This window comes from Taeniopygia guttata, chromosome 1A, assembly GCF_048771995.1.
Source record: "Taeniopygia guttata chromosome 1A, bTaeGut7.mat, whole genome shotgun sequence".
Classification (NCBI taxonomy): domain Eukaryota; kingdom Metazoa; phylum Chordata; class Aves; order Passeriformes; family Estrildidae; genus Taeniopygia; species Taeniopygia guttata.
The window spans coordinates 31,997,160-32,012,293 of record NC_133025.1 but is presented as its reverse complement, the minus strand read 5'-3'; the positions used below and the strand labels follow the sequence as shown (position 1 = coordinate 32,012,293).

Below are 15,134 nucleotides of genomic sequence, written 5' to 3'. Positions count from 1 at the left end.
GAAAACTCTGAGAAGCAAGCACCGTCAGAGACAATTGGTATGAAAGAACCTTTCTCCACAAAGCCTGGCTAAAAGCAGCCATATCACAAATTAACAATCCAGGTACACTAGTGTGCGGGCTGAGCTGTGGCAGAGCGGACATAAGATTCTGGCTGAGATGCCCCCATGAGGTGTGAGCACTGAGAGCACAGAGAGGTGCTGCAAAGAAGGAACACCGCATCTCCTCCACAATGATGCCCTGGATGGGCACCTTCCAGCCAGTGACTAAGCAAACCAAGAAAGCATAATTCACTGGAAGTAAGATGGTTTTCTATCATACTAAACAACTGTATATGAGTAATCTATGTATAGATTTACTCTTTAGTCCTTATTTGCATGCTTTACATTTAATTTATTTAGTGAGCTGTATGCTCTAGAATTTCTAAACAGACTTTGAAATATATTAGTTCCTTATGCTTGTTTCTCAGCTTATTTCTCCTCATTTATATTTTGTCTTTAATTTTTCCTCTATATCTATGTTATGTATGAAATTATTCCCACTAAAAGACGACTTTTGTTCATGAAAGGTAGGATTCCTGTGACTTTAGATTCATGGATTTCAGTACCTTGCCTGGTGTCTGGGTTCCATCCATTATCAGCCGAGAATCCTCTCCCAGGGGGAGCTCATTTGATTTGTCTCAGATGCCTTCTTCAGACAACAATGAATCCCTCTGCCATGGGAGGGTTTATATCTCTCTGCTTTGATTTTAGAGAATGCTTGTCTACCTCTTTTTTACCCAGTGCCTGGCTTTTAGATGACTGAAGTCAGGAGGGCTGGATTTAATCTCTTTCTGCTATAATGATATTCCTCTACAGAAGTGGTAGCTTTAGGGGATCTTTCCATGCAGTTGTTGAAATAAGCTATAGCTTAACATATTTGAAATAAGCGTGTTTGCTCTGGAGATGGCATACAGCTAATTTGCACTCCTTGATTTTCTCTGGCAGATTTATCTTGATAGAATTTGTATGGAGGTCAAAACCCTACCATAGCAGGGCTCAGTGCCTACTTAAAACTTTCTTCATTTCCCTGACTGCAAATGTCTCCAAGCAAACAGCTACATGCAAATACAACACAATCTGCAGAGCTTCCAGTAAGTTATTTCTGTAGCAAGCACTTCTCTTTGGAGGAACTGTCTGGGATCTCCTTCAATCCACAGCTTTTCCATTTTCATCACTGTGCTGTAACAAACCTCATGGCCTTTTTTGAAGGGGGAAATGGTAGCGAAAATAATAACCTAACCAGTGTAATGAATGGGCTCCTGTGGCACATAAACAGTGATTTCTGCCTGACAATAGCAAAGTTCTTTACAGGCTTCAGGGCAAAATTAAATTTGTGAAGGGTGTAATGTAAGGTCTACATGAGGCTTAAATTACACTCTTGCTTGCTATATAACAGTTAAGGAGGACTTCAAATGTGCAAAGCTCCTGATCTGGCCTTTTGACTTTCACTGGTTGATTAAGGATCAACATACTAAATTTAAGGTCATTGCAAAATACAAAGAAAGTCTAAGAATAGAAGTCACTTCCTCTCAGTTCCTAAACCCCAAGACCTTAGGTGTCCTTGTACCGAAAGATACTCACTTCCTGTGCTGAAACTGTTCAACATCTTCCAGAGAAGCTTTTCAGATCTTTTTTTTTAGGGCACTTCTTCAGATTTTAGAAGGTTCTTAATAACTTGTTAGCATTTTTTTCAAATTGATTTCTGATTACTTTCTCCTAATTATATGTTCCACAGCTGCAGTCTTGACAAGGCAAGCAGCAGGAATCTGTTCATCTTTGAGCTCCTTTTACTCTTAAAAGGTGCATTTCATTCATACAGAGATGTAATTACAGCCTTCTGCTTCTGGCTTCTCCATGCAAACAGACCTTCTAACTGGTCATTACCAGAAATAACAGGTTCTTCTCTCTAACAACAATTTCATTTGCACTTCATTATGCTGTATTAGGTGACATTGAAGGTGACACTAGGAAAGGTAAAATAGTTATGTATTGATTCAGTTCAGTTGTTTCTAATGTAGATTGTGCTACAGGATGTTTCCAAAGACTTATATAATGCCTCTCCTAAGAAGTGGGAAGCTGTTTGGTGTTTGCTTTCACTGTAACCAGAATGTTCTAAACATTTCTGTTTGCAGGGATTCACTCCAATTACCTTCCTCTAATTCCAGGTGGGGTATTTTTTCCAGCCTATCTCTTAGTTTCTAAGAAAATATTACTCCACAGGAAATTGTCTTCATGCTAACTTTCTACTGCTGATGCTTTGGAGAAGACAACTTTCTTCAGTAAAGATGTAGCTAGTAGAGATGTAAGCTACAGAACAAGATTTCCTTTAGAGCAGTTCCTGTCTTACCTTCCTTAATTATAAGTAATCCCAAATCTCTTGGATCCGTATCCAAAATGCTAAAGTCAGTGAGTCTTCCCATCAATGTTAGTGGTCTTCCTCCCTCTTGGCTAGTGATTCAGTCATTTAGTACTTAAAAAGCTGTGAAATAATTGTGCTTGTATCAGCACAATATCATTATTATTTGCTTGTGACAGCATCAAAGACTTAGAGAGCCTGGGGTGGTCCAGAAGCATCCCATCGGGATGCTGGAGTCTGTCTGCTTTGCAACAGGAGCAGTTCCTGCTCCCTTGCCACTGCTCCCTCGCCAGTGGCAGCAGGACTTTACTGAGGTACATTTGACCCATCAAAGCCACAGATTTTGCTATTGATCCTTGATGTCATTCACACACTGTATGTTGTGTATTCAGTGGAAGGAGAAGCAGAACTGCACCCAGAAGTGTATGAGCATCAAATGGAACTGCAGAGGTGAAGGATCTACTCTTTTCTGGTATTCCTCAAGCACTAGTTGTTATGTATTAGTCCCCATGACCAAAGATCAATAAAATGGCAAACCACTTCAAAAAGTATTTGCACTGAGTATTGCTGTTGCAAGAATAATTTTTAAAATGTATCAGAAGTGTTAAAACAGACAAAAGAATCAATTTTTAAATGATGTGCATATGAATGAGAACTCAGGAACAAAGCAGACTTGTACTGGGAGTATTTATGCTGGAAAGCCCAGTATAATGAGTGAAACAGGAATTATCTTCCCATATGAGACAAAGAAGAATTCTTTCAGAGTTTATAATTCTTCTCTTTTTACTAAAGTCCCTGATCAAGTGCAGGACTGAGTATTTCTCTGTATGTCAGCTTTTACATTTCTTCATATTTTCTTAGTAACCAGGAGTGAATAAGTCAAAAATTTGTAATCCTTTTACTGTTTATGAGCTGTGGTAGCTCAACAAAGGAACTGGGGACAAATTCAGTGGCTTCCTTCACACAATGTAAGTAGAAGCTTTGTTCCAGCTAGGTCTGGCCTGACATTTACTTCAAGCACTTATCTCTGGAAGCATACCAGGAAGGAAACTATAAAAATACATTTGAGGATCTTGTCAAGTTAAAAGTGGTCAAAAAAGAATAAGCCTCTGCTGATATTTCAGCGCATTCCATAAACTCACCCTGTTGGCCAATTGTGCTTTCCCAGTACCGAAATCAGACACTGTTCTTGAATTTTAGCTTTAAATGTATAAGTCTATTCTTCCTGTTGCTTTCCTATCACTCTACTTTTCTGTAAGGTTCAGAGTGATAACTCCTCCATGTATTTCAAGGGAAGAAAAGCCATCTAGTTCTTTCTTAGCAAATACCTGTTGACCTCCAGTAGACCCAGGCACATGTACACAGAAGAATCAGGGTTTACCAGTGCAGAAAGTTAAAACAATAGAGACCCTATTTCAGAATTAGCAAACAAAGATTTAACCCATAGAAACTTCAGTTCTAATGGCATTTGTAGAAAGGAAGTGGAAATTATTAGACCACTTTAATGACAACAATCTTTGTATGGCACAATCACAAGTACATGCTTGTATTTCTATATTTCAACCTCTTGCTTGCTTACCTTGTTCTTTGTGTGGAAAGAGAACAATGCACACTAAAACTGTGTGCTGCAATAGCAATATGTGAAGGGATAAAATCTATGGACTAGTAACCACTCTGTGGCATGTGGCTGGAAAGCTGTGAGTTAGCAGTCTTGGTGAATCTAGAAGACTTTAGGGAGATGTGACATAGGTTCTGCACCTCCCACACTCACTTCTTACCCTCTGGCCAGATGCAGCCTGGCTGTGACGTTTGAGGGAGAGGTTCTAGACAGCTTTTAAAGAGTCTGACAAAATGAGAAAACATTATTTAAGCACATAGGTGTTCACTTTAGGGTGATTAAATTGCTCTGTTGCCCTCTCTACTCAGCACTAGTAGATATCCACTGACTTCAATGGTAATTTACATACCCACAGATTGATTCAGTTGATGAACAGAGGCATACAGTGCAACTCATGTAAAATGTACTGGCTTATCCCACCCAGCTTGCCCTGCTGCTCCGGGTGAACATGAGGCTCCCACTGGTCACAGCTGCCCAGCCTGCATGGGTGGTTCACATAACCACAGCTAGGCAGATGAGCAGCTCTGCTTGCTCCAGAAATGTAGTAAGTGGCTGTATCATGCCCTTAGCTCACATTCAGATTCTTACATTTGAAAGTTCAAAGAAAATGAGATTCATTCCATGTTTGATTGGAAGAGACCTTACCCAACTGTGCCTCAGTTGTGGCCAGGGAAGTTGCGGGGAAGCTGGACTCCCAGAACACACTTAACTGATGAAGAGCTTTCATTTCAGTGCTTACTTTGCAGAGCTAGATACTGAGGTTTCAATGCAAACTAGGTGTAGGTGCCACAAAAATTTCTGGCATGACTGATGAGCTTTGTGGATAATGTTTTTTACTCATTTTATAGAGTAGAATGGATATGACATGATATTTTACAGTGACTTAGAGACAAATCCCCTCCCCGCCCCCCAAGAAGCTTAACTGATAAAAGGAGTTTAAAAGAGATTAATTTCTATTGCTTGTGGGAACCTTAAGATGCATAGCTTTTGCTTCATTTTCTACTCAACAAACCCTTATCTTTTTCTAAAAGCTGACATAATGTGCTACCAGTTCCTGGAGACCAGAAGCTAGTTGCAGCCTGCATTGTTGCAATTCAGTGTACAGAACTGTCTTTTAAACACAAACCGGCAGTGGAATGTTGTGGAAAAAGAAGTAAAGCGAAAGCTGGACCTTTAGTGGAAAACAATAATGACAGTGACTGCAGAACTACAGACAGGAGCTCTCATAAGTTCATACAGGCTGCAGTGAAACCATTCCTGTCCTGGGCAGACAGTCCTCTGCAGTGTCTGCAATGTTCATTACTTACAGCTTAACAGGTACAGAGCCATAGGAGGAAAGTGCTCTTTATTCACCTGAACAGCTAGAGAGAGACTCAGCATGCAGCATGTTGCTCTAAAATCTGGGTAGAAGTTAGTTTTTTAAAGAAATCCATAAATAGACTTCCTCTTCAAAGCCATGAACAAGGTACGTTTTGGAGGTACAGTACCCACAGCAGTTCAATTCAGACACAGCAGAAAGCTTCACCCAGCAGCAGCCAGTCACAAAACATTTCTCATGTTTGTCAAAATCACAAGAGTACTATAACTAAAATGTGAATTTTCAAGTTTGTCATACTCATAATTGACCCAAGCAGTATGTACCTCTTCCTCACAGCAACTCTCCTGTCTCCTTTCCCTCTTAAAGCAAAAGTAGATTGAGGGAAGCACTACAAAATATTTCCTATTCAAGTACTACTTTAAAAGTTAACTCAACACTATTTAAACCCACTCATTGTTCAAGAACTGAGTAGTTTTTCCCACAAAATGCTAGTTTAAGGTGAATTGAAGCTTTTCATGCTTCAGCTGAAATAGAAAGTAAATATTAGGAGATCAGCAAAACTCACAAACTTCTGACACCGTTCTTCTGGACTCAAAACTGCCTTCAGTCACTTTCACCTTCACAATAACCTTGAGATAAATTTTCAAGCTGATGATAACTGTGTTTTCAGAATATTTTATACAGAGAAATAGACCTTTCACCAAAGGGCAAGGCAATGACACCCTAAGATGGAGGACTGAGACTATGCTTACATAGCCTGTTACCTTTTTGTGCAAGTTACTATAACAGATTAAAATTTGGTAAGTAAATAAAAGGAATCTGACAATGATCTTCTTTATTTCATAAGTTAGTCTTAGACTCTTTTGTCTAGACAGGACTTTAAGGGAAAATATTCTAATATTTTTGTCTCTCCCTCAACTCTTATACTCTGAGCAAAATTTCATGGATGATTTTACCATCTTCTGACAACAAAATAAAGAAAATATGAAGTGCTTTCATCTACCTACACAAGAAGGTAATGGCTGTAGAAGTGGAGTACTGCATACAAGATGCTCACATGAAATTGCTCATAATCATTCTCCCAGAGTCATTAACATTTTGAATAATTAATAAACTCAAGAAAATTGCAATCTGTTCAAAGACAATCCATGAAAAAATCCTAAGACTGCCAAACAAGTTATTTATCATAAATTACTGTTCTGCTGATGCAGTTACATTACATAAAATGAAGCAGTCAACCCTTTAAGAACCAAATGTTTCACTAGCCTTTCTAATGGGTGACAAACAGGTAAAATGAAGCACAGAGAGAGAACTAATAGAGAAGAAACCTTGCAGTGACAGGAGATTATCTTCAACATATATCACATTTCCTATACTGGGACTGCTGCAGTTCTTTCTAAGTAGAATAATAAAAAATAATAAGGTAACACCGGAGCAAGAGGGTTGCTGAGATCTGAATGAGTGTCAGTATGAATTTTCATTAGGCACAGCTGGAAGGTCTGAGAATTGTGTTGTGTAACCAAGTCTATGAAAATTAAATAGTGTGAAAACTGCTGACACAGCAACTGAGCTGCTTATACCAAAGGCAGGCCCACAGCTGGTGTACAACAGCACACATCCCCACACAGACCAGTGAATACCAGTTGATTCAAAGGTCATCAAAGGCATTTTTTTTCAAGAACTTTCAGAGACTGAAAAACAGGCAAAGTTTAAAATTGTCATAAAAACTTCAGGTTTATAAACTGCTGCCAAATCCTTTATTGTGTATAAATGATAGACTTTAATGAAATGTGGCATTTTCTTCCACAATATACTATAAAAAATACCTGGGGAAATAAAGCTTTAATCTGAGAAGCTTTCATCCTCCTGGTCTTTTGTTAATAAAACACAGACACTAATCAGATGTTGCCTTTTAAGTATCAGAGCAGAGATTCACATTCTTAAGGGTATTTTTACAATGCTTTGTCCTACTGTCAGATATGAAATGCGTGCAATCTGTTAATGAGTAACTGAATATGCCCTGGGATAGTTTCAGTGTGTTTCTATTTTTCAGATTTCTACATAATTTCTACAACTCAGATTCCAGTTTCCAGACGCACCCAGCTTTCCTCCCTGCACTGGCCTTATGCATCAGAAAAACAGGCATTTGCACAGGGGATCAGCGTGTTAGGGCTGGCCAAAGAGCTTGTCCTCTCTTCACTGTCTTGTGAAGCTTCATCTCTGTAAAGCTCTCTGGCTACTACTGCTTAGAGAGGGGTGGATGGGGTAGAGAGGTGTCAAGGTGGCTGCTGGCCCTGTTCCTTTCATCTCTTCAGAGGCGGCAAACCCATCTTCCAAAGGCTGCTCCTCCTAATCTGGTTCACCTTCCATGTGAGGTTTATCCTTAGGCTTGATAATCCTTCTACCCTGGGAAATGTCCTGGCCCATGCTCAGATCATCATTCCTGCATTGTGCTTGTTTTGCTGAGATGTCAGTAGTGCTCTGTGTTTTTTGACTAGCTCAAAAAACAGAGTTAGGACTCTGGTTCTGCTTCCAAATCCTTAAATAAAATTAATTGACATCTACTTTTCATTCCTAAAGCATAAAAAATCATTTTTGTAATGGACTTCATCCATGACTAATAAGATTCCACCTAAAATAATTCCACCAGAACAGCATCAAATGCAGAAAACCCAAGAAAGATCCCTGGCTTTTTTCCTGTCAAATATCAGTAGTTAATAATTTTCTAAAATTTTTCATGGTTGTAAGATAAATGGCTGATTCTTCCAAGGGAAGAGAACTTGCAAGAGTTATGCCTCCAGGTGAATGGAAACGTAAGTCACATTTTGGTGAGCTTCATTCCTAATAGCCATGTCTGCACTATGTGGACCAGAGGATCTACTGCCACGCATCATGGCTGTCTCCATACTTGTGCAACCAGACTTCTTTCCAAAACAACCACTGGGCACTATGGGATGGTGCACATCAATGCAGGATGCCACCATACAGGACTGGTGCTGTCCATATGTGCAGCTCAGCAAGTTACTGAGGATCACCCTGTACAGCAGGAGGGGAGAAAGCCAATGTGCCTTCCTTCATCTGGAAGCATCAGTTATGTAAGAAAACAGTGAGAGATAAAGGTGTGTTTTAGAAGTTACCAAGTCAGAGATTCAAAGAGCTCCAGCAACCAGCTTGAGCACCAAAGAAAGTACCACAAACCCAGCTGGGCTTTAACATGGGTACTGGTTAATAAATTAATTAATTTACTATTACCTGAAATTAAGAATCACCTTACTAATTACCTGAATGGAAGCTGAGGGAGTTGGTGTTCTCAGCCTGGAGAAGAGAAGGCTGCAGGCAGAAGTTAGAGTGGCATTCCAGTACCTAAAGGAGCCTGCAAGACAGATGGGGAGGGAATTATTACGAGAGCCTGTAGAGATGGGACAAGGGGCAGTGGCTTCAAACTGCCCCTTGAGGGCAAGTAAGAGTTGCCCTCAAGAATTGAGGTACAAGTAGGTTTAGATTAGATATAAGGAAGTAATTCTTGACTGTAAGGATGATGAGACACTGGCACAGGTTGCCCAGAGAAGCTGTGGCTGTCCCGTACCTGGAACAGTTTGGATAGGGTTAGATGGGGCTTTGAACAACCTGGTCTACTGGAAGGTGTCCCTACCCATGGCAGCAGGATGACACTGTAAGAAGGACGTCCCTTCCAACCCAAACCGTTCTGTGATTCCATGATTCTGTGTCTGTCTATATAAATGACTCATCTTTGCCTCATAGAATTCTTGTTAGTAGCTTTCCTCAACATCTGTCATCAGCAGATAGTTGGTGTCTCCATGGCCCAGAGACAGTCCAGTGTGGTTGCTGGAGGCTCCAAACCTAAATGCTTCCTGTCTGCATGTCTCACTGAAAGGCATTTACTATTCTTCACTCACCCCAATAATTTAGCACAGAGAGGATAAATACAAATAACCTTGAGGTAGTCATATATTCAAGTGTTTCCTGACAAAAATATTTTTGCAGTTTTGAATTTATAAGGAAGTCATTTACCAGTTTGTGATAAAAGGGGTATTGGCCAGTTGAAAAGAAGCAAATAACCAGGGTAAGAAACATCTTGTTCTTCTGTACATTTCTCTCTTCATACATTGCCAGGAGACGATAATGACCAGTGAGTTATGAGTAGAGTTTCACTGGAATGAAAAATGGCAGAAATAGAACAGAAAGTAGATCCTATCCTTTCAAGATCCCCCATCCCACAAACACCAGAACTTTATTTATTCAGATTTGAATGTAAATTAATGTGACTATTGCAAATTAATGCTGGGAACCAATCCAACAGAGTTGTCCAACAGATGTCACTGAGAATGCCAAGGTACATATACTATTTTTCCGTATTGCCACTGGGAGCCTCATCTCCATCCATGGCTCCCCAGTATGTGCAGGCTCCTGGAGAGGCATTTAGCATCATGCCTCCAGCAGCTTTGATGCCTTAAGGCATTAACAGAATGAGGTACAGCAATATTTAGGTTTATTCCAAATGTAGCAGACACATTTCTAATAGTGCTTGGATATAAATATCCAGTAGGTGTTCCAGCAGAACTCCAGGCTAACTGGAAGTATCATCAATAACTTCCCTGAAGTTATTATTTGTACTAAGATAGCAACAAGAGACCAGTAATTCAGGATGTCAGAGACTATAGGAATAAACAGACAGTCTGTTCTCTTAGCTTTCCTTCCTTTAAAAATAACTGTACTGGGGTCATTCTATGAAGGTCATGTTCTGTCTGCAAGGCCTGAGGAGACTGAGAAGCCCCACTGGACAGCTGTTTGCTTGTCCAGCCCACGATGTTACAGCAGATCATCCTGGTTTGGAAATAAGTACCCCTGTTTCGAGAGCTCAGGTATATTCTCTTAAAAGTGTCACACTGATCCTAAAAGGGCCAGTCACATCTGAAATGTTCTTTGAGCCAGTGAGAAAACTGGCTCAAAATGGCTCTTTCCCATTCCCTCTTACTCTGTTCATGATGACCTTTCTATTGAGGAAGAAACTTGACCTCAGTTATCATCTAATTTAAAAGGAATGAACAAAATTTCCAACTTCCTTATGCTAGCATGTGCATTTATTTTAGTTCAAACACATCACTGACAGGACAGTTAAGTAGCCTGAGTTTTCTGCAACACATCTTCCAAGCATGCTCATCGCCCTGCAAGTGTGTATTGCAAGTGCTTACAAAAGCTTCCCAAACTAAATTTGTCAGTGTCAGTTCCCTGACTACTTACACATCATTTGATTTGGTCTTGTCAGGACTCAGTCCCACAACTCTATCTACTTCACCCACTCTTTCCGATTTTTGGCACCTCAATGCCCCCTCCTAAACTATTTTTTTCATTCCTCCTCCTTTACCTATGCTTCCACACCAACCAGGACCCTGTCCCTTCCATTTGTCCAAGGCAAGCTGCAAGTCCTCAGGCCATAGTCCTGTCCTCATCCTGAGCCAGACCACATCTGGCATCCTGGACTAGAAGCACAATTGCAGGTTTTAAAGTGATGTGTGCATGAGGCGACCACAGGTCAGAGCTCTGTCTGTGCTGGTTTGCCAGTGGATCGAAGTGCCTGGGTCATATCTCCTGAAAAGCCCACATGCAGTGAGCTGGGAGAGGTTGTGACCACTGCTTCCCATGCAAACATTTCATACAACACTCGTGCAAGGTCTAGAGTGATAGTTGGAAGAGCCACCAGCCTGTAGTCTGTATTTCCCTGCCTGCAATAAACATCTGGATGTGATCTGAGAGGAACCTCTGCTTCTTAACTCTATGTAGTAAATGCTCCCTCCTCTGAAGGGGCAGGCTGAGAAATCCTACTCTGCAGCTGACCTAATGGCCACCAGCATGAACAATCTTATGAGCTCCTCACAGATGGCCAATGAGAAAACCCAACAAATTTCATGAAGCTTTACAGATCTCCAGGGAATATTGTTCAGCTGTCCTAAATAGGCATCTTTGGAACTTGGAACAGCCAAGATACTGTTTGAAGACACAACTGAGAAAAACTAATAACTGAGATAGCAGAGAAAGTCCAGTTATCTTAATTTTGGTCTTTTCATATATTTTGCCTGCAGGACTTGCATCTTCATGACTTTTGGGAGAGTTCAATCCAAAACTTCTGCAGAACTGTTTAGAAATTCACTAAAACCTGGGAAGAGAGGCAAGCTAGTTAAATGGCACACTCCAAAACTCAGCCATTTGTTGTGACATAGGAGATGTCACAAACCCAAGTTTGAAAGAATCTGCATGTCTTCAACAATGGCTTCACCATTTTGATCCTACAATTATCATTATTTTAGTGGTACTAGGGTGATAAAAATTATGGGCATGGCATGATGTGATGTGTAGTGTGATCCAGACACCCATTAGCTGGTTCATTGTTCTAATTCTCAGGCTCAGTGTTTTTAACAGTTTGGTTATAGTCATGGATCATGATAGCATGCACACACTACACAGCAATCAGAATTACAATAAATTTAAGTCTTTAACTAGACTATATCAAATGTTTATTAATCAATATGCTTATCTAGTTTTTTTTTTAATGTCCTTTTATTCTTCTGGCAGCAAGTGCAGTTTACTTGCATACGGAGTGAAAGACAATCACTGTCCTCTAATATAAAAGCAAGCGAATGGTCTCCATCACCATAACAGCCAAAGAGCCAATTTGATATGCAGTGGGACTGGGATAGAGCAATCCACAGCATAGCTCTAAAGTACACACTTAAATGCACGATGCAAAACAGCGAGCACTGGGAATACCACTCAGAGCCATTCGCAGGTGAAACAAGCACCCTCAGCCTTGCACTTTCTTGCTGGATGTCTGCAAGCAGACCCAGTCTCTCAGCATAACTCTGCTGTAATTCTCACCTGCACTGAAACAACAGCAGGAAAACCAGTAAGGCTTGAGAGTTTCTTGGGTTTCTAATACAGGAAGGTTTTCCCAGAAAAAATAACAGAAGCTCAGTGAATCTAGGACCAAGTCTCTTGCCAAATTTCATATCCTTCCTCTGAACTAAAGGCCTGCTACAAGTACTTCATAGTAGAAAAAATATTAGGACCCAAGATATCTCTCAACTATCCTAGAATTTTTCAATCACACTGAAACTTTTTGAAATTAGTTTTGATATTAAAATTCAGTGTAAGGTATAGATCAGATAGAGTGTACAACAGTATCACTGAAGTTTCTTAAAGCAGTTGAAAGTGAGGTAATATAAAAGCCTTAGACTTACCTAATTAAGGCACCCAAAGAGCACAGTTTAAATAAATAGATAAATACATACTGTTTTCAATACAAAATTCAGTCTCACTTCTCCCATAAAATTTAGTTTTAATTTTAGTGTAACAAAAGGTTTGTAACACCACCAGCAGCATCTTTAATTCCTGTGTAACACAAGATCAACACTATTTTCAGACAGTTGGATTTTAGTTTTTAATTTTGCTTCAGAAGAAATCATTAGTATCTTTCACAGAGGCACACTCTCTGTGCTGTTATAATGCTGTTATCCAAAACACGTTACAGGAGCAGGTTCATCATCTGAACAATCTTGGTCTCATAATATCTTTGTCAGAATTGGAGAAAATCATCTGGTTTATTAATGGCTGCTCTTTACCTAGAGGTTTTTTCTGCAGAAACAAAATAATGCAGCTCTATTGCTATCTCTGTGTCAATATAAAGTATATTTTCATTGAGATATTAAAGAAAAAGGTAGTGGTTTTTATCATTTATTTTATCTCCATTATCAAGTCCCAGCTGAAGTAAGGACCTCAATGTACTGGATTGCAACCCCACAACAATATTTGTCTCCCATGTATTTTAACTATCTGTCATGTATTTTCCCTCTTGGAATATATATTAAAAATTTATTGTGGGGATGCACTCAGTATCCATACTCAAAAGTGAGATTTTATTATTTATTTCAAAGGGATAAAAAAGAGTTTGCTTCAAAGATATGTGTAGTTTCATTTGTTATCACTTTATTTAGGCATATTTCTGATATTTTCATATTTGTATTAAAGCAGATGGGGACCAATTTTTATGGGAATGAAACACAAAAATATTCAGTTGAGAAATGCAGAAATGTTTGCTGGGTGTGCAGTCATGTAACAATCAGAATTTGGTATAGAACTCTGGAGAAGGAATGCCCTGGGGCAAGGTAACAAGGAAATTTATTCTAAGGATTTGAAGCACCAAGGTTGTAGTTCAGATTAAGAAAAGCCAAACCAACCTAATTTCCTTTTATTGTAAATTAAATTTACAACAAGTCTGTAAATTTAATATTTTTTGGTGACGTTTTGTCGTTTTATAGGACTAATGGTTAAAACTCATTTTCTGGGAAAATGCCTAATCACATCCAAAAGAAAGTGAATCTTAAAGCCACACATTGGCACATTCAAGGAAAATTAAATTTTAAATAACCCCAAGCAGGTTAAATACACACTTGTCCAAGAAAGGACTATGACTTGCTCTTATGTAGCAAGATAAGCTACATGTGTGAGAAAATAAAGTTTCAACCTCAGAACTCTCATCAGCCAACATCTAGGAGAAGGCAATTTGCAAAATAAAACAATCCAAGACATTTCACTAAATAGATTTGAGGAAATCATGATATGCTCATAAAATGTTGGGGGTGGGGGGTGGGGGGAGAGAAAGGTTTTCTCTGTTACAAAATATACAGCTGCTATTCTTTCTACGTCTTGGAAATTATGTATTTTCACTTACAAGATATTGAGGATATCAATATACTCTCTTCGAGAACAGAAGTTGCTCTTCCTCAGCTCATTTGACTGTTTTTGCACTATAATTTAGGAATTCCAACACAAATATTTAACCATAAGGAAACGCTGCAAGCAAAATATGATTTGTGTACAAAAATGCTTCAATTTAAAATAGAAGCAGTCGTCCTTTGACAAGGTTAGATGTAACTTTTAACACTTTAAGGATGCCAGCAGATAAAACACAGAAATAAAAAGCAGAAAGCCAAAAGACACATATGGAGTCAACAATGCTCTTGAAAAACTTAGCAGAGGGGACTGGTGGTCTCATACATTGCAGAGCCTTCAGCAAGCCCTGCAGAAAATAGGGAATGGGAAACAGCAGCTGCTTTGCTCTGCTGTCTTGGTTTTGCCTGGGATAGAGTTAATTTTTTTTCCTAGTAGCTGGTACAGTGCTGTGTTTTGGATATAGTATGAGAACAATATTGATAACACACTTTGTTGGTAAGCAGTGCTTACTTAAGTCAAGGACTTTTCAGTTTTCCATGCTCTGCCAACAAACCGGTGCACATGAAGCTGTGAGGGAGCATGGCCAAGATGGATAACCTGGACTGGCCAAAGGGATATTCCATACCACAGAACATCAAGATCAGTATATAAACTGAGAGGACTTAGCTGGGAAGGGTGCTCACTGCAAAGGGATGAGCTGAGCATCAGTGGGTGGTAGCAATTGGATTGTGCATCACTTGTTTCTCTTGGCTTTTATTATTCTCTTTTCTTTTCTGCTTTTTTATTGCTGTTGTTATTAGAATTATTGTATTTTACTTTACTTCAATTATTAAACTGCTCTTATCTCAACTAATGGATTTTGCCTTCTTCTGATTTTCATTCCCATCCAACCAGGGATAAGGAAGGAGAGGTATGGCTCACTGTATTTGGGCCAGAACTCCCCAGGCAGTACTCTGACCTCCGCCCTTCACCTTTCAAGTTATTTGCATCTCAGCAGGACATGGTTTAGCTTTCAGTTTGCTGACTTAGCTTGAAGTCTAAACACAGTTGCAAGA

At 39.5% G+C, this 15,134-nt stretch overlaps 1 long non-coding RNA gene across 1 annotated transcript in view; it reads right to left on the bottom strand.

The window, feature by feature from the left end:
• Positions 1-15,134, bottom strand: part of LOC140681927 (uncharacterized) — a 104,560-nt gene that overhangs the window by 75,334 nt on the left and 14,092 nt on the right. Inside the window, exon 2 of the long non-coding RNA XR_012053149.1 lies at positions 8,613-8,704. This is a non-coding gene — a long non-coding RNA (uncharacterized lncRNA). The remainder of the gene's footprint in view (positions 1-8,612; positions 8,705-15,134) is intronic.